Genomic DNA, 26,220 nt, shown 5'->3' on the forward strand with positions numbered 1-26,220 from the left:
AAACTCCAGACCTCACCTAAGGTCGGGGCTCAACCCCAGACTCTGGGGGCAAGCTATGTCACCTATTATCCTGGCATATGAACTGGATCAAGGATCCAACTATTGGGACGTACTTGTAAATTGCTGCACATGTTCAGGTACATGGTTGGTTTGAGATACGGATAAATTTCAACAAGCTCCCCTCCAGCCCACCATACACCATCATATCCATTTTGTGGCAGGGTGGGAATGAGGATTGGAATTAACACTCTGCTGCAGGAATGCTCCTTTGAACTCCACTGCAATTCCATTGAAGTACATTTCAAAGGTTAATTTTATTGTCAATGTATGCATGTACAATACAACTCTGATATTCATTTTCTCTGAATCGCCATGAAATACAGATAAAACCATTAGAGTTGTTGAAAGAAAGACATCAACTCCACCCCCAGCACGAAAAGTAACCCCCTTTACAGTAATTTTTTGATATTTAGAAACTTTTCAATCCATTATTTTTGAAAGAATCCTTGCTTTACAGAATATTTTTACACGTGCCACCATAAATAAAACTCATAAATCCCAACCCCCGACCCTCTCTCTCTCACACACACACACACACACACACACACACACACACACACACACACACACACATTGCCTTCATAGAAAATGGCATCTGGAACATCAAAAACCACAAACCCCCAATCCCCTCCCTTGCAAAAAAAAACAACAATAACATCATATCCCCCGATCTCCTCTCTTGCGAAAAAAAACAGTGATTATAACATTAAAACCCTCACTTTATCACACAAAAAAACTAACAGATCGCCCACACAGAAAAACTAATAAACTACATACTTCACATGATGTATGCCTTCCTTACCAGCCGGCCCACTTATGTCTCTGCTTTCAGGGGGGGTATAGACTTGCACCCCTAGTTCACTGAGTACATTAGTGCTCCTAAGGACCCTGTCTTTTACTACATACTTCCCTCTTGTAATTGACCTTTCAAATGCATCACCTCACAAATGCTTCCATCTGCCATTTCCCTGCTCAGGTTTCCAGCTCATCCATATCCTGCGCTATCTTTGACAACCTTTCTTGCCATCTGCATTTCTGCCATTTTGCTGCTATCTGCAAAATTACTAAGCAGCCCAGCTGCATTTTTTATCCAAATCATTTACAAACATCCTAACACTGATTTTTGCAGAACACCACCAGTCACAGACTTCCAGTTAGAATAACACCCTTCCATCACTAACACATGTCAATGATTATCAAGCCGACGCTGAATCCAACTCACCGTTGATCCCATGTGACTTATTCTTCTGGACCATGAACAAACTTGTAAATGCTATACTGCAGTCCAAGCAAACAACATTCATTGTCGTACTCTCATCAAGCATCTTCATTACTTTCTCAAATAGCTCAGTCAAGTTTGTTGAACATGACCTCCCTGGGGAAAAAAAATCCTACTGTTTCTCCCAAAACAAGTCTATGCAAATACCTCAAATAAGTCTATGCATTTTCAAATGCAAATAAATCCCTAAGAATTCTTGATGATGGCTTCCTTGCCACTGTCATAACACTGCCTATAATTTCTTCCATCATCCTGACTTCCTTCTCACAATCTACCTCATTATCATCTTGCATTTTATTGTCTACCTGCTCTACATGTTCTCTATAGCTGTTGTACTTTATTCTGCATTGTTATTGTTTTACCTTGTCCTACCTCCAAGTAATGATCTGATCTGTATGAACAGTATGCAAGACAACCTTTTCATTGTGACAATAATAAACCAATATCAAAGCCAATACAAAAAACAACAATGGCCATTCTCCAGTCTTCTGAGACCTTGCCTGTGGCATTTTGTGGTTTGCACATTGAACAAATGCCTATTAGTTGAGCAGTTCACCATTGCATTTGCAAGACTCCAATATTGGCCTTATCAATGTCGTTGGCTTCAACACATATCACTGCTAACAAACCAGGTTAATTGCCAATAAAATCATCAGCATCACTTCACTTCGTACCACTAAACTACTTATTTATAAACGGAAATTTGAACCCTTCAGCACTTAAGAACAACTCTGCATGATCAGTCTTGTCAATCAGTTTCCTTAATTATAGCAATCCTTAAGATTTTGACAGTTTCATCCTGACTTAATTTCAGCTGTGGATCATCGGGCTGTCAGGGAGAAGGTTATGAGTTCAAGTCTGCACTCTAACAGCTTAGGCAGAAGAATTCAGGCTGGTGTGCAAGTGTGCTTCAGAAGGAGTGTTGCTGTTACAGCAGATGTAAGAGGTTTCATTGTAATACTTCAAAAAGAAAAGGCATTAAACCTTGGTGTGCTGGATGATATCCCTATATCACACCACAAAATATAGCAGGCTAAAAATTATTCATTGCCAAGAGGATTAGGCAGTGTGAATCAGTGGTATGAATTTACTGAGGATCTGATGTTGCTGATTTTACTGTGCATCAGGCTTATGGCATTGGAATGCTTAACTTTTCCTCCAATTGTTCCATTATTATGAGAGATGGATCTGAAGGTGGAGGGATGGAGGATTGTGACTTCTGCACTTGATTTTTATAGGATCTGGATGTTGTTGGCAAGACCAGCATTTCGCGTCCATTCCTATCTAACATTGAGAAGTGAAAACGAGCTGCTTCCTTGAAGCTCTGTAGTATTTCTGGTGAAGGCACTGTGTCGCAGAGAGTTGGATCCAGGAAGGATGGAATGGCAATGTTCTTCCGAGTCAGGATGCTGTGTGCCTTGGAGGGGAATACACAGGTGGTGGTGTCGCTATATTTTTGCTGCCCTTGTCATTCTCAAAGGTTTGGAAGGTGATGTTGTTTTCTCCTGTCTTTATTTATTGAGATGCGGCATGGAATAGGCCTTTTCGGCCCTTTAAGCCGTGCTGACCAGCAATCCACCTATTTAACCCATGGGACAATTTACAATGACCAATCAACCTACCAACTGGGACCTCTTTGAGACTGTGGGAGGAACCAGGAGTGCCTGGAGGAAACTCATGCAGTCACGTGGAGAACATAGAAATTCCTTGCAAGCAGTGGCAGGAACTGAGCCCAGGTCGCCTGCACGGGAAAGCGTTGCTTAACCACTATGCTACCATGCCACCCTTGACTCTGCTTGAGAAGTACTGAGTGTGAGCAGATGGTGATATTAACTAATACCGATAGAGTTTGATTTTTAAAAATTAATATTTTGGTAATCTTGATGGCAAATTTTAGAGATTGGAAAATCAGTTATCTTTTTTAGCATTAATAAAGAACTTAACTGAAGATATGCATCGACTTTCGGTCTGTATATGTACAACTAACTCAAGCTGATTTGTGTTCACTGGGTTGTACAGGCTTTACTGAATTATTTATTTGACATTTTTATATTTCATATTTACTTTTAACATAGAAGAAGGGCATTCAGATCATCAATTCTATGCTGGCTCCCAGCCACACTATCGATCTTCGTTCCCCTGCATTTTGCTGTAAACTATCTCCTTTCACACATCCAGAGACAACACTTCTCCATCCACTCCCACCAGATATCTCACTTGCTAGGGGTTCACAAGAGCCAGTAAATCTAATAGCTTGTAAATCTTTGGGATGATGGAAGAAACAGGAACACCGTAGGGAAACCCAACCGGTGACAGATGAAACTTGCAAACACCACACAGCACCAGTGGTCAGGATTGAATGCGGGTCAGTGGAACTGTGTGAAAATCTTCCTACCTTCAACATCACTGTAAACATAAGGAACTTCTGTCTTTCATCCCATTCACTCCCATATCCAGCCTTGTCCCCACAGCCACACCACTGACCAACAGACCACTTATACAATGGAATTTTTCAGTGGTATACTTGAGGGTCTAAAAGCTACATGTAGCATTCTTTAAACAAAATTATAAAGTTACAGAGCATGGAAATAGGCTCTTTGTCCCAAATGATTTCTGCCGACCACAATGTCCCATCCAAGCCAGTCCTATTTGCCAGCGTTTATCCCTTCACCTTCTGAACTGTTACATAGAACATAGAACAGTACAGCACAGTACAGGCCATTCGGCCCACAATGTTGTGCCGACCCTTAAACCCTGCCTCCCATATAACTCCCCCACCTTAAATTCCTCCATATTGGACTGTTCCAATCCAAGTACCTGTCCAACAGCCTTTTAGGAGTTATAATTGTACCTGCCTCAACCATTTACTCCGGCAGCCACTAAATCCCATCTCAGAGAACCTTATAATTGCCTGACCGCTGATGTGGGGCTCACCACCTCAACTGCATGTCAAGTCAATGAGAAAGATTCTGATTTGAGTCTTTGAGTTTGTATACTGTAAGTCATTAGATTATGAGAACACTCAGTCCTCTTTTATTGTCATTTAGAAATGCATACATGCATACATGCATTACTGAGACTGCATTTGGAGTTTTGGACATCCTGTTGTAGTAAAGACTTGGTAAAACTAGAACGGTTGTGAAGAAGGTTTATGACAATGTTGCCAGGATTAGAAGACCTAAGTTACTTGATGGTGTAAATTCTGCATGGGTGGCATTTAAATCAGCAAGAATAAAAAAAACTCCAGGCAAAATTTGGGATTATTTAATCTCTTCTCATTAATTATAACTAAATGAGTTATAATTTTTATTACAAAAAAAGTGCAAGATATCAATCACATTCATAAATGCTCAAATGTTTAAAGTTTGGTATTAATTCAGCAAGAAATGAAGATGAAATATTAATGAATTTAAAGGTGGAAACATCTTCTTGAACTTGGAACCTACAGGGATGTACCATATTAACACCAAAATGTGAGCCTCATTAGCAACAAATGACTTATTAATGATCATCTGGTGCAGGGAGATCCCACAATTAAGATTTTTTGAGATTGAAACATATCTAGATGTTATGCAAGCTGTAACTATCAATGAACATTCTATTTGTACCTTTACAACTGCCGGGACCATTTCTCGAAAAAGAATGTGAGTGCTTGAACACTAAAAGGGTAAGTTCACTGGGCTGTAACCGGGGCAAGGAGACTCTGGATTCTGAGCTCTGTAGGGACGGAGATCAGCAGGTGGAAAAAGGTAAAGATAGAAGAATTTGCTCCAAAAACTCCTGGTTCCTGATGACTTTCAGCACTGGACTGCCAAAGTGGAGAAAGAACATGTGGAAATTTATTTTTATATAGAGACATAGCACTGTAACAATTGAGCACACACTGCCCAATTAAATTCATGTGACCAATTAACCTACTAACCCATACGTCTTTAGAATGTGGGAGACAACTGGAGGAATCACACATGGAGAACGTACAGACTCCCTATAGACAGCGGAGGATTGCTGGCGCTGTAACAGTGTTATGCTAACAACCTCACAACTGTGCCACCACTATTACTCGAGGGAACCTTGGGACTATACATTAGGAACACAAACAATCTCCATTAGGTCAGGTTAAACAATGGAGCACTCCACAACAGAGTCATTTGCCCAGCCTACTAACCACATCCTGCCCAGATGTGGAAATGTCTGTGGTTCCCACCTCATCCTCACTAACCAGCTCAAACACCACAAAATCCCAGTGAAAGCCAAGTATCCTCGATCCAGATGGACTGCATTTCAAGAGGGCCACAAGCAGTACACTGTCATCAAGTACCAACTTAAATCAAATAAAAATACAGATGCTGGAAATATGAAATCAAATTAAGACTCAGCATGTCAAGTTGCACCTATGAAAAGAGAAACAAACAATATTTTAGGTCAGGGATCCTTTCCCAGAACTGGGATACAAGATAAAATAGGGATAAGACAGTGGTTTTGACTTTAATTTAAAACCATAATTTTTATCTCAGTTTCTCTGATCTGAAACACTCATGTTTCTTTCTCCACAGATGCTGCTTAAGTTGCTGAGAGTTTCCAGAATGCACAGATCTGGTTCTTCTTTAATGGTGGAGACAAAAATAAAAGAGCCAGGAAGTCATGCTAGACCCGCTTTAAACGCCAGTTAAACTACAACTGGAGCACCGCATACGGTTCCAATCACCACTCTACTGGAAAGACGTGGTGGTATAAGAGAGGGTACAGACTGAGGAATAATAAGGACTGGGAATTTGAATACACACGTAACATCTACTGACATGATATTTCTTCAGGGGTCACAGGAAATGAATTTCCTAGCTGTGTGATTTGCAAGGAGAAGCATCCGTAAGCAAGAGCAGTCCCAGACTCTCATGTGAGTCACAGGTGAAATGATGAATTGCTTGGATATCTCCTGCCATATTGCGATCTGTTTCGCCTTTGGTCCCCATTATGACTACATCTTCTAACACCTGTTAGACCACGACTGGAGTACTGTGTACAGTTTTGATTTACCATTTACTTATTATTCTGTGGATTTATTGAGTATATCTGCAAAAAAAATGAATCTCAAGGTTGTATATGGTGACTTATATGTATTTTGATAACTTACCTAGAACTTTGAATTTAAGTTAATTGTGTATGTTAAATTGTATGTAATTAATGTTTAATTTCAGTTTTTTTCTTATGAATGCTGCATATATGATGGTATGTGACTGAGATGCTATTGTAAGTAAGTTTTTCTTTGTACCTATGCATATGGCTATAAATTCTACTTTGACTTTGATCCTAAGATCTATTTTTATTGGGTGCTTTCCTATTCTGAAACTGTGCCTCTTATTTCTCAATTCTATCATGTTGGGAAACTTCCTGTTAGCACCTAAGGATCAAGACAATGGAAGCTTTCCTCCATTAGGTAAGGTCCAAATCTTTCGTCAACCTGCTGAGGAAAGAATGGGGCCTTCCCCAGAGCAGGGAAGATTCCATTGTCTTCAATGTCAACTTACAAACAGTGGCTACAACAGGATTGTACCATAATCTTTTCCTATTACGCAAGGTGCAAACTGCTTCTTTAACATGTGAATACATTCCTGTGTTGCAGTAGAAATGACTGGCAACAGGACCCACGCTTTATGCCCTCAGATCCATCATAAACATGGAAAACAATGTTTAACATTGTGTGTCAGTCACACTCATAACTGTTGGCCAGGTTAAGCAATTGAATTTACTCTACTGCACTTAAAAACATGATTGCATTGTAAGGTCTTCCCTGTCTATTGCTGTCAAATAAATGCATAGCACCAATTAGCAAGCCTTGACTCCAGGAACTCACCTGTAATTTTATACTTAAAAGCATAATGCTCCTCCAAGTCTAAGAGGCTTTCATAGCTGAGAATGTCATAAGGAGCAGGAAGTTTGGAGGATTGTTTCATAATTCTTGATGCTGTCATGTAATGTAACAGACTCCTCCATTCACACTTGCAAAGGAAAAATATAAATAAATCTGGGAAGCTCATAACAGCTAGCTATCAGAAAAGCTGGTACATCACTGAGGCTCGCTGGATACCACTCTTTCTGTTCAGTAAGATTATGGGATCATGCCTCACTTCAGGAAAAGTGAGAGTCAATGTTTCCATACAAGACCCTACATCTCAAGCCTGAAAAAGGGTTGTGACTTTAAATACTGGTGATTCCTTCACCACAACAGATGCTGCCTGATCTACAGAGTTCCCAATGCAGTGTGCAAATGCAAGTCTTTATTAAATCTTGCCTCGTGTTAGAGTAAAAACAGATGATACCGAAGTTCAGCTGAAACACTGCAAACTATCTGGATACGCTAGAGAATTGATGAGCTGGGAGAGAACATGGCATTCACTGGATTTATATCTCTCATCACTTGATATCCTAACCTATAGCAAATTAATTTCAGCAAGACCTTGGATTCAAATGTGTTTGTGTTTCACCAACTCCTTTACCTGATGTCTGATGAATCTTTCAGAATGGGTACCTGTATTCCAGGTGTTTGCCATCGAAAGTACTGTACCGTATAGATTAATTGCACAGGAAGAAAATAGGAGCAAGAGTAGGTCACCAGGACCCTCAAGCCTGCTTTGCCTTTCAATATAATTATGGCTGATCTACCCCCGGCCTCAAATTCTGTTGAGATCCTTATTGTCTCCAAACCTCTAACCTTTTAAAAATGTATCTACCCTCAATTTAAATATTTCTTATGATCTAGCCTGCACAACTCTTTGTGGTAGAGGTTACAAGAGATTCACTACCCCTTGCCAAAATAAATTTCTGTATACCTTGGTCTTAAATGACAAGTCTCTTGTAATGATGTCCTCTCATTTGGGCCTGTTGTATAATCACCTCAACATCTACCCTGAGATGTCACCCTAAGATCTTAAATGTTTCAAGCAATACACGTAAAAGTTGCTGGTGAACGCAACCTTGGTCTTCTCATTTCCAAAGCATATAGACATAAAGAATACCAACCCAGTCCGGCCGAAACATCGACTGTCCAATTCTCTCCCTAATGTTGCTCAACACACTGTATTCCTCCAGCATTTTATGTGTTGCTCCAGATCTCCAGCATCTGCAGCTTCTACTGTGTTTTAAATAGAGACCCAATTTGATTAGCTTCTCACTTTACTTTATCACTGTCGGCAGAGGTTAAAAAAATTGTCATATATTACAGGTGGGAAATGAACATCTTTAAGGCAAATAAGCATTGCAGTCTACTTCCATAGCTTCATCACATTGAAGATAATGATAAAGGGTTTCTAAAATCGAGCTTAACTTCGATCATTAGCAAACTGCCAATTTAACATTCTGATTGAAGTCAAACTTTAACTTCTCTTATCTCTGCCCCTCTTCCCTGTGTGTCCTACTTATCTTTCATTCATTGATGTAGAGTGATATCTGATCCATCTGCAACATAACACTAATCAGTTCAGAAATGTTGACAACAAATTCTGATCAACAAGAAATCAACATAGATCTCAACGTTCATTTGAAGAGATGCTTAACATTAGAAAGTGATTCAGCAAGTGGCTGGAAGGTTTGTGAAATATTAAAAACTTACTTTAATGTCTGAAATTTCAAATAATATTACTTCAATATGCCTCTAGGTATACAGATAAATAGGATAGAACATTTTACCTATTTTTGATACACTTTTTATCAACTTCTCTAATTCTCTAAAGAATGGTTTTTACTGTAGGGTAACATAATTGGTGGAAACACATATAATTCACAACCACCACCATTGAGTTGGGGTTCTCTTTAAGAGGCTGGTCAGACATGATGAGGTAATTATATGAAATACTTTTACTGTGCTTTGGATTACAATAAATGTGTTGCTAGGATTTTCCTTAAACATAAAATGCCTCATGTTGTTTTATTTGTATAAACCTACATTGTAACTGTTCAGTGAAAGGTCCAGGAGAGTGGCTAACGGTTTTTACAGCAGCGTTTCAGCAGGGCTCTGTAAATGAATACGTTATGAGGATTGAGTGACAAAGTGCAGCATCAGCAATGTTCACCAGTTTCCTAGAACAGCAATATTCAAAATACCGCCAATAATGCTAATACAATAACTCTGTTAATCCAGGAAGCTTGGGTGGCAAACTGTGAGATTTTCTGACTTTAGGATGCCATTCCCATTAGTACTCTAGTATAATTTTAATTCACTTCTTTAAAATGTTTAGAAGAAACATTTTACCCAGAAAGACCTGGATATGGTAGGTGTGGAGAAGATGCTTCTGTCAGTAGGAGAGTCCAGAAACCAAGGGCACAGCCTCAGGATAAAGAGATAGGTCTTTAAAACGAGAGTTGAGGAAGAATTTCTTAAACCAGAGGGGGCTGAATTTGCAGAATTCATTGCCACAGAGGGCTGTAGAGAACAAGTCACTGGGCGTGTTTAAGGCAGAGATTGATAGGTTTTTGACTGGTAAATGGATTAAAAATTATTAGGAGAAGGTGGGACAATGAATAGGTTGAGTGAACTTGGCCTTTTCTCCTTGGAGCAACCGAGGATGAGAAGTGACCCGATAGACGTGTATAAGATAATGAGAGGCATTGATTGTGTGGGTAACCAGAAGCTTTTTCCCACTGTTGAAATGGCTAACACGAAAGGCATATGTTTAAGGTGCTTGGAAGTAGGTATGTCAGAGGTAAATTTTTCACACAGAGGGTGGTGGGTGCCTGGAATGTACTGCCAGCGAAGGTGGTAGAGGCGAATACTATAGGGTTTTTTTAAGGGACTCTTAGATAGGTACTTGGAACTTAGAAAAATAGAGGGCTATGCAGTAGAGGAATTCTAGGCAGCTTCTAGAGTAGGTTACATGGTCAGCACAATACTGTGGGCCTGTAATGTTCTGTAGATTTTCTATGTTCTATGCTCCAATGAAGTTAATAAAACAGTCAAGTTTTATTGGAGAAACAGGCTCAAAAGGCTGAGCAGTCTAATTCTGCTCCAAATCTTATAATTTTATGGTCCTGTTATAATAAGTTTTCCAGCAAACCTGGTAGGTTTAAAGAGAGCATGGAAATCAGGGCCCAGTGAGCTTAAAGTGAAAATGGGAACCCGGATGAATTAAAGAGGAACATTGTACATATTTTCTGGTGAGCTGGATGCCAAAATCATTGGAATTTCTATATAGTTGCACTGTGGATTATTGCATCTCTGAGAATTCACTGCTGAATTTGCACCATTTCAATTTTGAGAAAAATAATCAAAACGGCTCATCAGCAGTGGCAGGAGAGAAAAAAAGGATAAGATTGAGTAACAAATTAAAATCTTAACCTTGTAAAATTCTCTGACAGTGATGGAGTGCAGAAGAGGTTAATATTCTTATAGCATCGATTAAAATCACTATTCGCATGGAGGAGATCCATGTGTGAGCAATAATCACCTTTGCGACATGACAGATGGCTTCATGCATTATTAATTTTACATACAATTCACTTAAGTTTATCACTTCCTTCAGATACCTCATCTTTTGGAATCTGTAGTGAAGGTGGTTATGTTCTCACATCAAATACTTTCCACCTCTGGAGTGATGTAGAGTTTAGGCATGAGGAAGAGTTGCAGAGAGGAGAGCTGAGTGACTAAAGAACAAATATGTTTCCTATTTTGATGCAAGAGGTGAAGAAGGTGAGAGACACAGGCAAAAATTAAGAGTCTTGAAAGATCAATTGTTCCAATGAAGTATAATGCCTATTAAGAGAGATTATTAGATGGAAACAAGTTTACAAATTAATCTCCCTGCATAAAATGTCCGCAAATATTCACCTACACAACACTAACCCTACCTCAATAATGGAACAATGGAACACTACAGACCACCTGATGCACTCCTGTGGATTTTTCTCTGTTGTTTTTGCACTACTGAATTTCTTCTCTTCACTGACTTCTACAATTTGTGCATAATTCAAAAGTTCAAAGTAAATTCATTAGCGAAGTATGTATATCATGTACAACCCTTGAGATTCACCTTCCTACAGGCACTGACAAAACAAAGAAGCACAATAGAATCCACGATAAACCACACACCACAAAGACCAAAAAAAAATCCAACGTGTGAAAAAGGAAATCATGCAAATAATAAAAAAGTCAACGACTAGCACACAGAACATGAACAGCAGAGTTCCCGAAAGTGAGTCCGCAGCTGTGGAGTCAGTTTAGTGCTAAGGTGAGTGAATCTGGTCCAGAAGCCCGATGGCTGGAGGGTAAAAACTGTTTAGTATCTGTACCTATGTCCTTGTGATGCTGCTAAAAGCTAATATTTAATTGTACAAACGTACCTGTACCTCACTGTACTTGTGCATTGGACAGTACACTGGAATTTCCAACTTAGTCACCCATCTTACAAGAAATTCAGGTAACTTTTAATCAAAGATTAAAGGACAAACACAAGAGACTGCAGATGCTTTAATTTGGAGTAACAAATTAGTAGGTTAAGCAGCATTGGTTAGGGGGTGCGTGGAGTAGGGGTGGGGAAAAGTTTCAGGTTGAAATCCTGCATCATAACCAAGAAAACTGGCCTTTTTCCCAATCACATTCATGACAGTCATTATAGTTGAAGATAAGTGTTTGTGGTTCCTTTACCCTCAGATAAAATTTGTATCAGAAGGAGAAGGTTTGACAGATAAAGCTCAAAGTTTGTGTACATTATACAACCTTTTGTTTCATCTCCTTACAGGTACCAATAAACAAAGAAACCCAAAGAACCCAACAAAAAAAAAAGACTGACGAACACCCAATGTACAGAGGAAAATAAGCAAATAGCATTTAGGACAAAAGTGAGTCCTCGTGCATGAAGTCGAGAGCAGTTGGAGCATGCTCACAGCTTCACCCTCAGTTCAGTGCATAGCAGAGTAAATACTGCGGAGCCCGCTGATACGAAGCCCGTAACCATGACAGGCAAAAGTAAAATAAAAGGCGTAAGCTGTTCCTGTTTTCCAATGCTTGAAGGGCAGCAATTGTTATTATAATTGGCTTGTTATTGTCCTGTGCCTAGATTTAGTGAAAAAACTTACTTAGTATTTGCATGCCATTCATATAGATAATTACAAGCATCAATTAAGTCATAAGGGAAAGGCAATAACAGAATTCAGAATTTACAACTACAGAGAAAATGCAGTGCAGGTAGACAATAAAGTGCAAGGGAATGACAAGGTAGGTGTCAGGTCAAGAGTTAACTTTAACATAAAAGAGATTTGTTCAATAGTCTATAACAGTGAGTTAGAAACTTTTTCTTGAGCTTTGTGTGTTTTCAAGCTTTTGTACCTTCTGATGGAAGAGGGTATGATGAGAGAATATTTGGGATGGGAGGAGTCTTTGATTATGATTGTTGCTTTTCCAAGGCAACAAGAAGTGGAGACAAGGAATAACATTTGGGGAAAGAGATGATGTGAGAAAATTGTTCTTTTTACGTAATGTAGAGAGTGGCCATGATCGACAACACTGCCTGTATGGTTGTAGAAAATAAGAGCTTTGAAAAGGTAATTGGATGGCACTTGGGAGAGAATAATTTGCAGATCTTTAGGAATCGAGAAAGTGAACGCAGTAGAATAGCTCTATAAGGGGCTATAAGACGTGACGAGGCAAACGGCCTCTTTTGGTACCATACAGTTCTGTAATTCTATATGAAGTGGGTTGAATGCTCTCTGTTTTCTTCTAGGCTGGCATCTGACTAGCGAAACTGCTGCCTAGTTTTCACTCACATGGTGAAAGCTGGCAGGTAAAGTTGCTACAGACCACACAATATGCTGCTCCACCAGGCATTCTGACACGTGCCAACTGATGAATGTTGAAAACCTGCAGGCTGAGAATCAAAACATTCTATATGCATGCTTCTTGCTTTAGCTCAACAGTGTAGTGTGTGACTTTGCTGGAAGGTGCCACAGTTATAATGAGAGGCTGAGTAACCCAAGCTGTCACCTTCACAACTTTATCTTCATAATGTGGTAGTAAGATATCAGGGCAGCTACCTCACACTGCTCGTTTTCAAAGAGAAGGAACTCTGTATTTCTTTCTGTGAAGCAGAACTTAATCATTATTTGAAGAAACCAGTTTGGACTAATTAGATAAAGGTAGAGCCTCTAGGGAAATTAAAACTTGCCTCAAAGATTAACAAGAACCGGGGCTAGGCATGCCAGCCTTCAAGTTTCTTCTAGGAAGATTGTGGTCAACCTGTATCAGACATCTACGTTCGTAAGCAATAAAAGTAGCACAATATTTGTTCCTTTGTACCTTGTCTACCATTCCATGAGCTTATATTGAGTTTTTACCCGGTACCCTTTTCCTGCGCTAAAAAACACCATCCGTACCCATGATCTAGAAAAGCTTCTTCCCCTCCGCCATGAGGTTCATGAATTGATCTGAACACCCCTAACACTATCTCCAAACATATTTCCTCTTCCCCTCTCACAACTTGGTTGTTATGTCTATTTTGCTTATTTTTCTACAAATGTTATGTATCAGCAATGCACACAAAATGCTGGAAAAACTAGAAGAATGAGGGGGAATCTCACTGAAACCTATCAAATGTTGAAATGCCTTGATAGAGTAGATGTGGAGAGGATGTTTCCTGTGGTGGGGGAGTCTAAGATCAGAGGAGACAACCTCAGGGAGTCCTTTTAGAATGGAGATGAAGAGGAATTTCTTTAGCCAGAGAGTGGTGAATCTGTGGAATTCGTTGCCACAGGCGGCTGTGGAGGCCAAGTTATTGGAGATATTTAAGGCAGAGGTTGATAGCTTCTTGGTTAGTCCAGGCATGAAGGGATATAGGGAGCGCGCAGGAGATTGGAGCTGAGAGGAAAATTGGATCAATCATGATGAAATGTCAGAGTAGACTTAATGGACCAAATGGCCAAATGGCTTAATTCTGCTCTTGTATCTTATGGTCTTATGGTCTAACTCGCAGGTCAGGCAGCATCTATAGAGGGGCATAAACAGTTGATGTTTCAGATGTGTTATCAGGACTGGAAAGGAAGGATGCAGAAGCCAGAATAAGAAGGTGGGAGGAGGAAGAAGAGGGAAAGGAGTACAAGCTGGGAAGTGATAAGTGAGACTGGGTGAGAGGTACGATGGGTAGTTGGGAGAGGGCTGAATGATGTGGGAAATTATATATAAAGTACCGTGCTACTGTTGCAAAAAGCTACTTTCCATAGCATTTATACCATGAGTATATATTCCTATAACAATGAAATTGAACTTGATTCCCTTGAAGATCTATTGAGTGGAGAATTCTAAGTATTAATCACCCACTGGGAGAACATTTTTTTCAGCTGTTTTCATCTGAATTTTGACTCTCCTTTGGGTGAAGAACTATTTATTGGTGTTGCCTCTTCAATGACTTCAGCTTTAAGTTTAAGGTTATTCCCTCTTTATGTAGAGCATTAGATTGGGAGACATTCTGCATCATTTCACCCATGGTATAACTGAATTCCTTGCAATACTCTGCACCGGTCCATGAATCCCTTACTTAATGGTATAGGTCCATGGCATAAAAAGGCTGGGAACCCCTACTCTAAATGAATTTAACTCATTGACTTTTCCCAAGATGTTCAGGAAAGCAATCTGAATGATCCTTGCATTGATATTCCGATCTTACTAATTTGCAACCCCCTTTGCATTTTCTAGAATGTTTCCGATGACCGAGGTACAGTGTTCTTGGCAGTCCCTGTTTCATTAGGACTCTTGCTCCTTCATACACCCTTCCCTCAGTTCAATTTTAAGCCAACTCCTACCCTCTGTGCCTTTTTTTTCTCCTCTGGCTCTACCCAGTTCTTCCTACAGTCATCCTAGCCCCAACATTTATTTACCCTTCTCCATCACCACACAAGCTCCTCCCACTAGGTTCTTTCCCCCCACAGTTCCCATCTTCACTCCCCAGCTCCCTTATTTGATTCCATGCTCCATCTTCCTTTTCTATTAGATTCCATGATCCTTTGTTTCCACCATATATCACCTCCCAGCCTCTGTCACTATTTCCACTCCCCCCTCCTCCATCTGTTTAATACCTTTCTCATCTGTATCTACCTGTTACTTACCAGCTTTTGCCTCACCACTTCTCTCCACTATTTTTATTTATTCTGGCTATCTCCCCTCATTATTATGGAGGGGTTCAACCCAAAACGTTGACTGTCCATTTCTGTCAGCAGTTTGCTGCCTAAACCACTCAATTCCTTGTTTTTCACTCCAGATTCCAGAATCTGCATTCTCTTATGTCAGCTATCCATGCACACTTTACCCTGTTTGATTAAAATACAAGACCAACACAAGGCCTAGTCACTGCAATAAATTAGCTGCAATAAAGTCTCTGATATAGCCCCATGATTCCTACTTTAATTATCCTTACAATGAATCCATTTGCAATTTGCTTTGAGTCATGAGAAGGAAAGAAAGTGAATTTCTCTGGGATTAAATATTTTGATAAATGATATTTATTACATTTATACAATTTGCTAATGTTACACAATGTAAGAGGGTGAGAATGTGTGGAGACTGGATCAAGTCATAGAGTCATGTAGTATGGAAATAGGCCTTTGGCTCACCTTGCACATGCCAGTCATGGAGCTCACCAATATACAGAACTGTGCAAAAGTCTTAGGCACATATTTATGGCTGGGCTGCCAAAGACTTTTGCACAGTATTGCATTTGTCAATCTGGAGCAGAGAATGAGTTTGTAAATCTGGAGGGAGCAATGGATGTTGGTAATGGTAAGGGTAGAGTGCCACGGGAGGGGTGTGGAACAGGTGGTATAGAAGGAGTGCCAGGGGTGGGGGGGAGGTTGTTTCTGTGGGTACAGATACACCCAGCCCTGAGACACCAGGCAATGTCAATTGATTCTGAACAACTGGTTTATTAATCATTACAGAATGTCTCTCTGGTACATCCTTCTCCCTCCCCTTTCCCATCTCCTTTTCCCAACCATGATTCCCCTCTCCCTGTCCCCTTCCCACTCTCAGCCCACAATGGAGACCCATCAGGAACAGATTTATCATCACTCAGGTATGTTGTGAAAATTGTTTTTTTGTTTGCAGCAGCAATGCGATACATAACATTACAACAGTACTATGCAAAAGTCTTAGGCACCCTAGCTATAAATATGTGCTTAAGACTTTTGCACAATGCTGTAGTTCCATTTTCCCTCAAACACGATCTGGTGTAATACAATATATGTGTAATAAAGAATCTGTTGGAGGAACTCAATGGGTAGAGGAGCACCTGTGGTGGTAGGGATTGGGGGGGGGGGTGGTGGTGGTGGAAGGAAATGTCAACATTTCCACATCCACAGATTCTGCTTGACTAGTTGAGTTCTTCCAATAAAGTTTTTGTTGCTACAGCTTCCAGCACCTGCAGTCTCTTGTGTCTCCATAATATCTAAGCAACCCTGTGTCACTTTGAAGCAATTATGTCAGTGAGTGAATTGTGAAAATAATTTGTAAATTAATATGTAATGATGAAATAAAGAAACCCATTGGTATGTCAAGATAACATCAGTAGGTATTTGTCTAAAGCCACATGAACATCATTTCATACAAAATGAGCAAATTGGAACAAATTGTAAATCTTTTGCTCAAAGACTAAAGTCACAAACCAGCTGATTTGTTTCAAGTCCTACATTGTCTTTGCTGCAAGATATATGTGAGAAGATAGGAGGGTATCCTCGGTGTGTGTAACATGATGCATGTTATGGACTCCATTCAAATACCTGATCCTGATAAATTATAATGACATGACTGAAATATAAGCATTGCATAGAGTTATTACAGGGCCTTAGCAGGGAATACTGTGCAATGATTCGCAGAGATACAATTTAAATGATATGCCAAGCTAAAGAAATGACATACAAGCTCTTTTCTCATGCTGTTCAGTGTTTTGAATGGTGATATTCCTGGCATACTATAACTAGAAACAATAAAGGACTTCAATTACTTGACTAATAAACATTACATTACATTATTTAGTTCGCAGAGCAGATAGGAGACTCTGCGGATGTGAAAAAGAAACCAGATGATATTTGGCCTCCCATCTGCCAGAGTTAGGGATGTCGCACCGTTCTAAAGAGGGAAGGTGAGCAGCCAGAAGTCGTTGTACATATTGATACCAATGATATTGGTAGGGAAAGAGGTCCTGAAGAGAGAATATAGGTAGAAAGCTGAAAAACAGGATCTCTAGGGTAGTATTCTCTGGATTGCTGTCTGTGCCATGTGCAAGTGTGGGCAATAGTAGGATGATCTAGGAGGTGAATACATGCCTGAGGAATTGGTGCAGGGCACAGGGTTTCAGATTTATGGATCATTGGGATATCTTCTGGGGAAGGTATGACCTGTAAAAAAGAGAGCTTACTTCTGAACCCGAGGGAGATTAATATCCTTGGGGGCATGTTTGCTAGAGCAGACAGGGAGGGTTTAAACTAATTTGGCAGGGGGGTGGGAACCAGAGTGATAAGGCTGAGGATGGGGCAGTCCGTATACAAGTAGATCCAGTGTGTAGCAGTGAGAAAGGGCAGACAGGTGAGGAAGAAAAACTGCAGTCAATGGGATGAGTTGAAGTGTAACATGGGGGCAAAATGGAAAAGTGTGATGAATACAGGACTGAAGGTTATATTTGAATGCATATAGTATACGGAGAAAGGTAAATTATCTTGTAGCAGAGTTAGAGATTGGCAGATATGACACTGTGGACACCACTGAATTGTGGCTGAAAGAAGATCATATTTGGGAGCTTAATATTCAAGGGTACACATTGTATTGAAATGACAGGCAAATAGGCAGAGAGGGTGGGGTGGCTCTTTTGTTTCAAAATCAAATCAAATCCTTAGAAAGAAGTGAGATAGGATCAGAAGATTCAGAATCCTTGTGGAACTGCAAGGGTAAAAAATTCAGAATCCTTGTGGAACTGCAAGGGTAAAAAATTCAGAATCCTTGTGGAACTGCAAGGGTAAAAAAAAACTCTTTTAGAAGTCATATACAGGCCTCCAGAATGTGGGATACAAATTACAATGGTGGACCACGGGGATATTTACAAAACCCAACAGCTATAATTGCGGGAACTACAGCAACACATACAAAATGCTACAGGAACTTAGTGAGTCAGGCAGCATCAATGGAGGAAAAAGAAGCACACAATGCTTTGGGTTGAGGTACTAAATCTACTCAAGATTTCCAGCTCCTGCAGAATTTCTTGTGTCTTTGTGAAATTAGCTTCAATTATAAACTCCAGAGATACTTAGCTATCATTGCTCATTCATTTTTGGGATCTGGACCTCACTGGCAAAACAAGGTATCCCTTCAGAAGGTGGTGGTGAGTGACCTTCCTGAACTACTGCAGGACTAGGCCATTCAGTCCCTTCAGTAGTACACCCAAGAAACAGAATCAAGGAAAGAATGTACCCAACAGAATGGACAAACGGCCAATGTGCAAAACACAGCAAATTGTGCAAATATAAAAGAAAAGAAAAAATAATAATGATAAATAAAACCAATAAAAACTGAGATAAAGAGATGAAGATGAAGAGTCCTTGAAAGTGATCCCATAGGTTGTGGGAACAGTTCAGCGATGGAGCAAGTCAGGTTGAGTGAAGTTATCCCCACAGGGTCAAGAACCTGATGGTTGAGTGGTAATAACTGTTTCTGAACCTGGTGGTGTGAGTTCTGAGGCTCCTGTACCTTTTGATCTGCTCTTGAGTCACAAGAAACTGCTGAGGCTGGAAACTGGAGCAACGAAACAATCTACAAGAAGAACTCAATGAGTCAAGCAGCATCAGTTGGAAGAAAGGAACTGTCAATATTTTTATCTGAGATGTAAACATTTCCCCTATCCCCCACAGATACTGCTTAACCCACTGAGATCTTCCATCAGCTTGTTTGACTGGCCTCAATACTTATGTAGCTGTCCTAGCTGAGTTCCTTACACACAAGCAAATAAACAACAAACTCATTTATCAGTGATACAGGCAAGAGATTCTGGAGATGCTGGAAATCTTGAACAACACATACACAAAATGCTGGAGGACCCCTGGAGCAGCATCTATAGAAGGCATGAAGATTCCTGCCCCAAAATATCAACTGTTCATTTCCCTCTATAAATGCCGCCTGACTTGCTGAGTCCCTCTAGCATTTTTGAGTGCATCCCATTTATCTGTGATTACCTCTGCACAAGGGGTGCAGTGTGAACACAAATTCTCAGAGCTACCTGTGAGCAAACAGGACAATTAGTACCTTTCCTGACATTAACTGAAACAGAGAATATCACACAGCATCTGCTCCCAAACTCTCTCTGTGCTTAACAGTTTTCAACCATATAACATCGTACCCAGGGATCACTGAGAGATCAGCACTTAAGTATTTAACTTCCATATCTTAGCTAATGTGTTGTAATTCTTTCTCTCTCACTCCAACAAACTACAATTAATCATTTAGAGTATCTGAAACTGGTAAGGTTTGAAGCAACACACATAAAAGTTGCTGGTGAACGCAGCAGGCCAGGCAGCATCTCTAGGAAGAGGTACAGTCGACATTTCGGGCCGAGGTCCTTCGTCACTCCTGACGAAGAACTTTTTTCCCCTGGAACAGTTAAAGAAATTAAAGATCTAGCCCACATTTCATACACTGATTGCTTAGTCTAAAATATAGAGAATTAATATTAGGCAATGTTTAATCTTACATCCAAAAGTTGTTTAGAATGCAATATAGCTTTTGTTACGGACTCAGATCATAGAGGAAGTTGGATCTCATTTAATGTGATGCAATAGTAGGAGCAAAGGGAATCTGATACTTGCCAAAACCAGAAAAGAAGGAAAAAAAACAAAGACACAGCAGACAATTACAATAAAAAATGGGGGGAAATGATATTGCTTCAAACCTTAACACGAGGAAATCTGCAGATGCTGGAATTTCAGGCAACACACATAAAAGTTGCTGGTGAATGCAGCAGGCCAGGCAGCATCTCTAGGAAGAGGTACAGTCGACGTTTCGGGCCAAGACCCTTCGTCAGCCCTGTTCACCAGCAACTTTTATGTGTGTTGCTTGAAATTCCAGCATCTGCTGATTTCCTCGCGTTAAGGTTTGAAGCAATACCATTTTCCCCTATATTTTATTGTAATTGTCTGATGTGTCTTTGTTTTTTTTTCTCTTTTCTGGTTTTGGCAAGTGTCAGATTCCCTTTGCTCCTACTAATGCATCACATTAAATGAGATCCAACTTCCTCTACGATCTGAGTCCATCACAAAAGTTATATTGCATTCTAAACAACTTTTGGATGTAAGATTAAACATTGCCTAATATTAATTCTCCATATTTTAGATTAAGTAATCAGGGTATGAAATGTGGGCTAGATCTTTAATTCCTTTAACTGTTCCATGGGAAAAAAGTTCTTACTGGACTCTGCTTCTCAGTATGTCTCTGTGTGTGACCAATACACAGAAATTAATGACTATGTGTAACATGGGTGAATGTCATTTGTCAATAATTCAGATTTCTTCCAGCAGCAGTAACTCTGTGTGGCTTTTATAAAGTGATGCATTCATAATCCATTCAAAGTGCCTCACACACTCACACTAACACCACTCATTACATGCTGTGAAAAGCCTGCTTAGAAAGGTCAGAGAAAGTTGAAGACTGACAAGTTTGAAGCATGTCAATAATTCTATGAAAGGTGCCAGTGTCAACAAATAATGGCGTGAAGCCCCAGCACACATAATAAGAATTCATTTTCACCAGTTTATTTCCCCTTGCTAATAAAGAGGCATTTGATCCAAATATGGTCTGCAGTTCAGTTTGTACAGTGGCTTATAATTACATATTGTACCAAATTAGGGCTGACAGTTCCAAAGTTAAGCCCCAGTATTCCGCTATTCAGACTGATGTCCTGCAGTTACATGCACTCTCTTTGAATCTAGGGCTTACTGACAGATGCATCTAGAAGCAATTGCTCAGGTCCTCAGCCAGATCAATCCCACCTGGTACAGGATCTGCCATTACTTTTAAAGGAGATAGGGAACAAAGGGACATTATTTATTTTTATATTTCAAGTTTTCTAATTTAATGTGTGTAATTATTGCTATTTGTGTTTTCTATTTTATTTAATGTTTAAAATATTTTTAAAAGAGTTTTTTAAAAAATTGCTGTGCATTATCAGAGACATTTAAAAACTATACTTCATTTGCAGTTTGAAGAGATTTAGTATGTCAACACATATACTCAAAAACTTCTATAATGTACCGTGGAGAGCATTCTGACAGGCTGCATCACTGTCTGGAATTGCGGGGGGGGGGGAGGGGGGAAGTCTACAGCACAGGACCAAAAGAAGCTGCAGAGGGTTGTAAATTTAGTTGGCTCCATCTTGAGTATTAACTGACAAAGCACCCAGGACATCTTCAAGGAGCAGTGTTTCAGAAAGGCAGTGTCCATTATTAAGGACCTCCAGCACACCCAGGGCGTGCCCTTTTCTCACTGTTACCATCAGGTAGGAGGTACAGAGGCCTGAAGGCAGTGACACAGGAACAGCTTCTTCCCCTCTGCCATTCGATTCCTAAATGGATATTGAACCCATGAACACTACCTCACTTTTTAAATATACATTATTTCTGTTTATTTGCATGATTTTTAATCTATTCAATATATGTATACTATGATTGATTTACTTATTTATTACTATTATTAATATTTTATTTTTTTCTTCTCCTATATTATGTATTGCATTGAACTGCTGCTGCTAAGTTAACAAATTTCACGACACATGCCGGTGATAATAAACCTGATTCTGATTTTGAAAACTTGAAATCAATAGATTTGACTGAAGGCAAATGTTTATCTCTTATATGTTTGTCTCTGTAACTGTCTGTACTCCTCTCTGCCTCAATAAAGCAAGCAGCATGATCAAAGACCCCTCCCTCCTCAGGCTTCTCTCCTCTCCCCTCTCCCATCGGGCAGAAGATACAAAAGCTGGAAAGCAAATTCCACTAGGCTTAAGGAGCTTCTCTCCCACTGTTATCATTCTCTTGAATCGACCTCACGTATAACAAGATGGACTCTTGTCCTCACCTCACAATCTATTTTGTTATTGTTTACTTACACTGCACCTTTTAGGTAGTTTTTACACATTTTTCTGCATTGTTATCATTTTACTTTATTCCAGCCCAATACACTGTGTAACGATTTGATCTGTGGGATGGATGCTCGACTGTTGTGGCAGGGCTTGAATGCTATCACCTCTTATAAAGTAAAGTTAAGAGACATAGGCAACAACAGAGCTTGACTTCCAGATGAGCTTTATGCTTTCCAATGCTCGTTTTGGCCGTCAAAACATAGCGGAACCATCATGAACTCCCACAGCTTATGGTTATTTCAATCATTAATTTACTGATTTATTCATTGATTGAGATACAGCACAGAATTGGCTCTTCCAGCGCTCCAAGCCGCACAGGCCCAGCAATCCCCTGATTTAACCGTAGCCTAATCACAGGACAATTTACATTGATCAATTAACCTATGAACAGGTATGTGTTTGGACTGTGGGCAAACCAGAGCACCCAGAGGACACCCACGCGGTCACAGAAAGAATGTACGAACTCCTTACAGTAATTGAACCTCAGTTACCTGTACAGTAAAGTGTTGTTCTAACCACTACGCTACCGAGCCGTCCCCATTTTATGTCTTGCACTGCAAATTTCATGACATATGTCAGCGATAATAAACCTGATTTTGAATCTGATATTGGTTCTAAATTTTCTTCCAGGACAGGAATCTCATTGAACAAAGCTGGATACCGAGTCACCCAGCAAGATATTAGGACAGATAGTCAAATTTCACTAGCCGATTACTGTAATAGACTTACACAGCATGGAAATAAGCCTCTTGACCCAACTCATTTGTTCTGACTAAGATGCCCATCTAACTAGTCCCATTTGTCTATGTGTGGCCCATATCTCTTAAAACATTTCCTTTCATGCACCTGTCCAAAAGTCTTTTAAATATTGTTATTGTATCTGCCTCCACCACTTTCTCTTGCAAATGGAATGACTGTTCTAGGAAGAACAATTGAGTGGGTTGGTGCTTACCTCACCAGAACTGAGAATGAGAGCTCTTTGGATTGAAGCAAATAAAATTATGTGGGACTCAACAGTGTAGGTAGAGAGAGGATATTTTCCTGCATTGGGAAGTATAGACCTGAGAAACATGGGTTCAGAATAAAAGGTCGCTCATTAGATGCAGCATTAGGAAGGAATTAAGAATAGGTTCCTTAATGTTGTTTTAGACAGGGTTGGTAATGGGGACAAGCTCCCACTACATATTAAATACTCCTAATGACATGTGCATCAAATAGCCTCTGACAACTACGTCTAGTTCCTGGCCTTCACGTGTGGCTTAGCTACAAAGCCTGGTGGAACCATTTCTAATGACAATAGAATGGGCAAAAGCAGGTTACTGGTGTCTTAACACCAGTTACATCGGGCAGATGGGGCTTGTCAGCCATGGTTGGCAGCTCATCTTAAGAACACAAACTCTAATCTAAAACCTCCTCCGCCTTGTGGCTACACCCACTCATGGGGAAGGCTTCGGGAATTAACCCTGAGGGAAAAGACCGGAGCTGGAGTCCCTAAGGCAGTCCTACGTAGAGTTCAACACTGACTGGCAACACCTGTGAAGTTGCTGGTACCAAACTGTGTCAGTCTCTGCCATTTCTTCGGGCTCATCGGATGCATGGAGAGGGGGAGCTTGCCACATGGACAACAGCTTGCTCTCCATATTGCCCTGCCCAGGCTTGCGAATCTAGACAGCTAGGATGCAACGTCCATAGTCGACCCTGACTAACGGAGGTGTCACTCACTCACTCACTAAGGAGGAACTTTTCTCTCGAAAGATTGTGAATTTTTTGATATTTTCTACCCTAGAAAGCTATGAAGCTGAAGTCAATGTTAACTCAAGAATGAGGGAGAATAAGATTTTTCAGCAATAGGGAGGTCAGGGTTAATTGATTAATGGTGATCGGGCAGGAAAGTGATCAGCTATGATCTTATTGAATGGAATAATATGTTTTAGGGGTTGTTTGGCCAACTCCTGGCCTTGTCTTAGATGTTCTATTCTTGTAACTTGGGCCATTTTATGAGGTTTTACCTAACATCTTAAAAATGTGGAAAGCAGTCTTTGGAGGAGATTGTGTGAAGAGATGTTATCAGTAGAGAAGTGAAAACATTATACTCCAAGATACCTCAATTAGTGTGGAAATCCGAGGCAGTTGTTGGACTGAAGGAAGTCACCAAGAGAGGGAGCATCAAGGGTCCAGCATCAAAAGGAGAGTAATGAAATTTTGCACTGGATTGAATCTGACCACAAATAGTGATGAATAAATATGTACTATGTTTATTATTCCTTTTATCGGCATTCCTTTGATAGAGTCTGCATCTGTAGGAATATACTCTTGAGCCTTCAGTTATGGGTGTATATTGCACAAATGATTAAAATAGGCATCTGCTACCCAAATTAAAAGAAAGTGTGGCTGTATTGCCTGATGCAGTGGCAGTAAAAGATGTACTATAAAACTGGCCATCTAACCCTGCCTTTTCCTACTTATGTTGTGATCTAATCGATGAGAGCCTCAGAGAAATATATTCTTCGTCTTGAAAAGATTCAAACAAATAAAAGTTCTTTCAGGAGTTGCAGGTAGCCTGAGTGCCTCCTGTAACAATGGACATTTTATTTATTGCCAGTCAAAATGAGACTGGAAGAAAACATTACAGCAGCCCACAAAAGGGACTTTAAGTTTCTGAACTGGTTTCAGCATGTTTATAAAACACACCAATGTTCAAAGTATATTCTATTATCAAAGCACATATATGTCACTATATGCAACCCTGAGATTCACTTTCTTGCGGGCATACTCAGCAAATCTATAGAATAGTAACTATAAAACGGTCATTGAAAGCACAACCAGAGTGTGGAAGATAATGAACTGTGCAAATACAAACACAAATCAGTAGCAATAAAAAACGAGAACATGCGGTAGTGAGATAAGGAGTCCTTGAAAGTGAGATCCTCGGTTGAGGGAACATTTCAGTGAGGGCGGTGTTCAATTCTGGTCACCGCACTGCAGGAAAGGTGCAGAAGAGGTTCACCAGGATGCTGCCTGAATGAGAGGTCAGGCATTGAGAAGAGATGAGACAAACTTGTTTTTTTTTGTCTGGAGTTGCAGAAGCTGAGGGGAGATCTGATAGAAGTTTATAAAATTACTAGGGGCATAGGTAGAGTAGACAGCTGGTTGTGTTCTCCCAGCATTGAAATCTCTAATACTAGAGGGTGGTTGGGGGTAAGTTCAGGGGAAATATGTAGGGCAAGTATTTTGCACAGTAGGTGGTGAGTGCAGGAATGGCAGGGTGATGGTGGAGGAAGATACACCAGAGACTTTTATGAGACTGTTAGGTATGTATATGAATGGAAGGATATGAACTTAAGTAGTCACTTCAGAAGAGACCATTTTAGTCTGGTATTTAGTTACTAGTTTAATTAGTTTGGCACAACATCCTGAGCCTATTTCTGTGCTGCATTATTCAATGATCTGTTTCTGAAGAACAGGGATATTGATGAGAGTTCAACAATCTATTGTTTCTTGGCTCTAGATGTTGACCTGCAGATTACTACTACAGAAGGAAGTGTGCATAATTATTGGAAACATGAATAGTTAATACAACTCCCGCATATGCAAACCAACATCCAAATCAGGATTCAGCGTAGTGCCATGTATTTCAATGCACTGATGCTGATGACACAAGAGACTGCAGAAGCTGGAATCTGGAGCAACAAGACCATCTACCGGAGAAATTCAATGAGTCGAGCAGCAGCTGTG

The 26,220-nt window shown here is 40.1% G+C and overlaps 1 protein-coding gene across 1 annotated transcript in view; it reads right to left on the reverse strand.

The window, feature by feature from the left end:
• Positions 1–26,220, reverse strand: part of LOC134346784 (protocadherin-9) — an 850,226-nt gene that overhangs the window by 93,769 nt on the left and 730,237 nt on the right. The window lies entirely within an intron of this gene.

This window comes from Mobula hypostoma, chromosome 5, assembly GCF_963921235.1.
Source record: "Mobula hypostoma chromosome 5, sMobHyp1.1, whole genome shotgun sequence".
Taxonomy (NCBI): Eukaryota; Metazoa; Chordata; class Chondrichthyes; order Myliobatiformes; family Myliobatidae; genus Mobula; species Mobula hypostoma.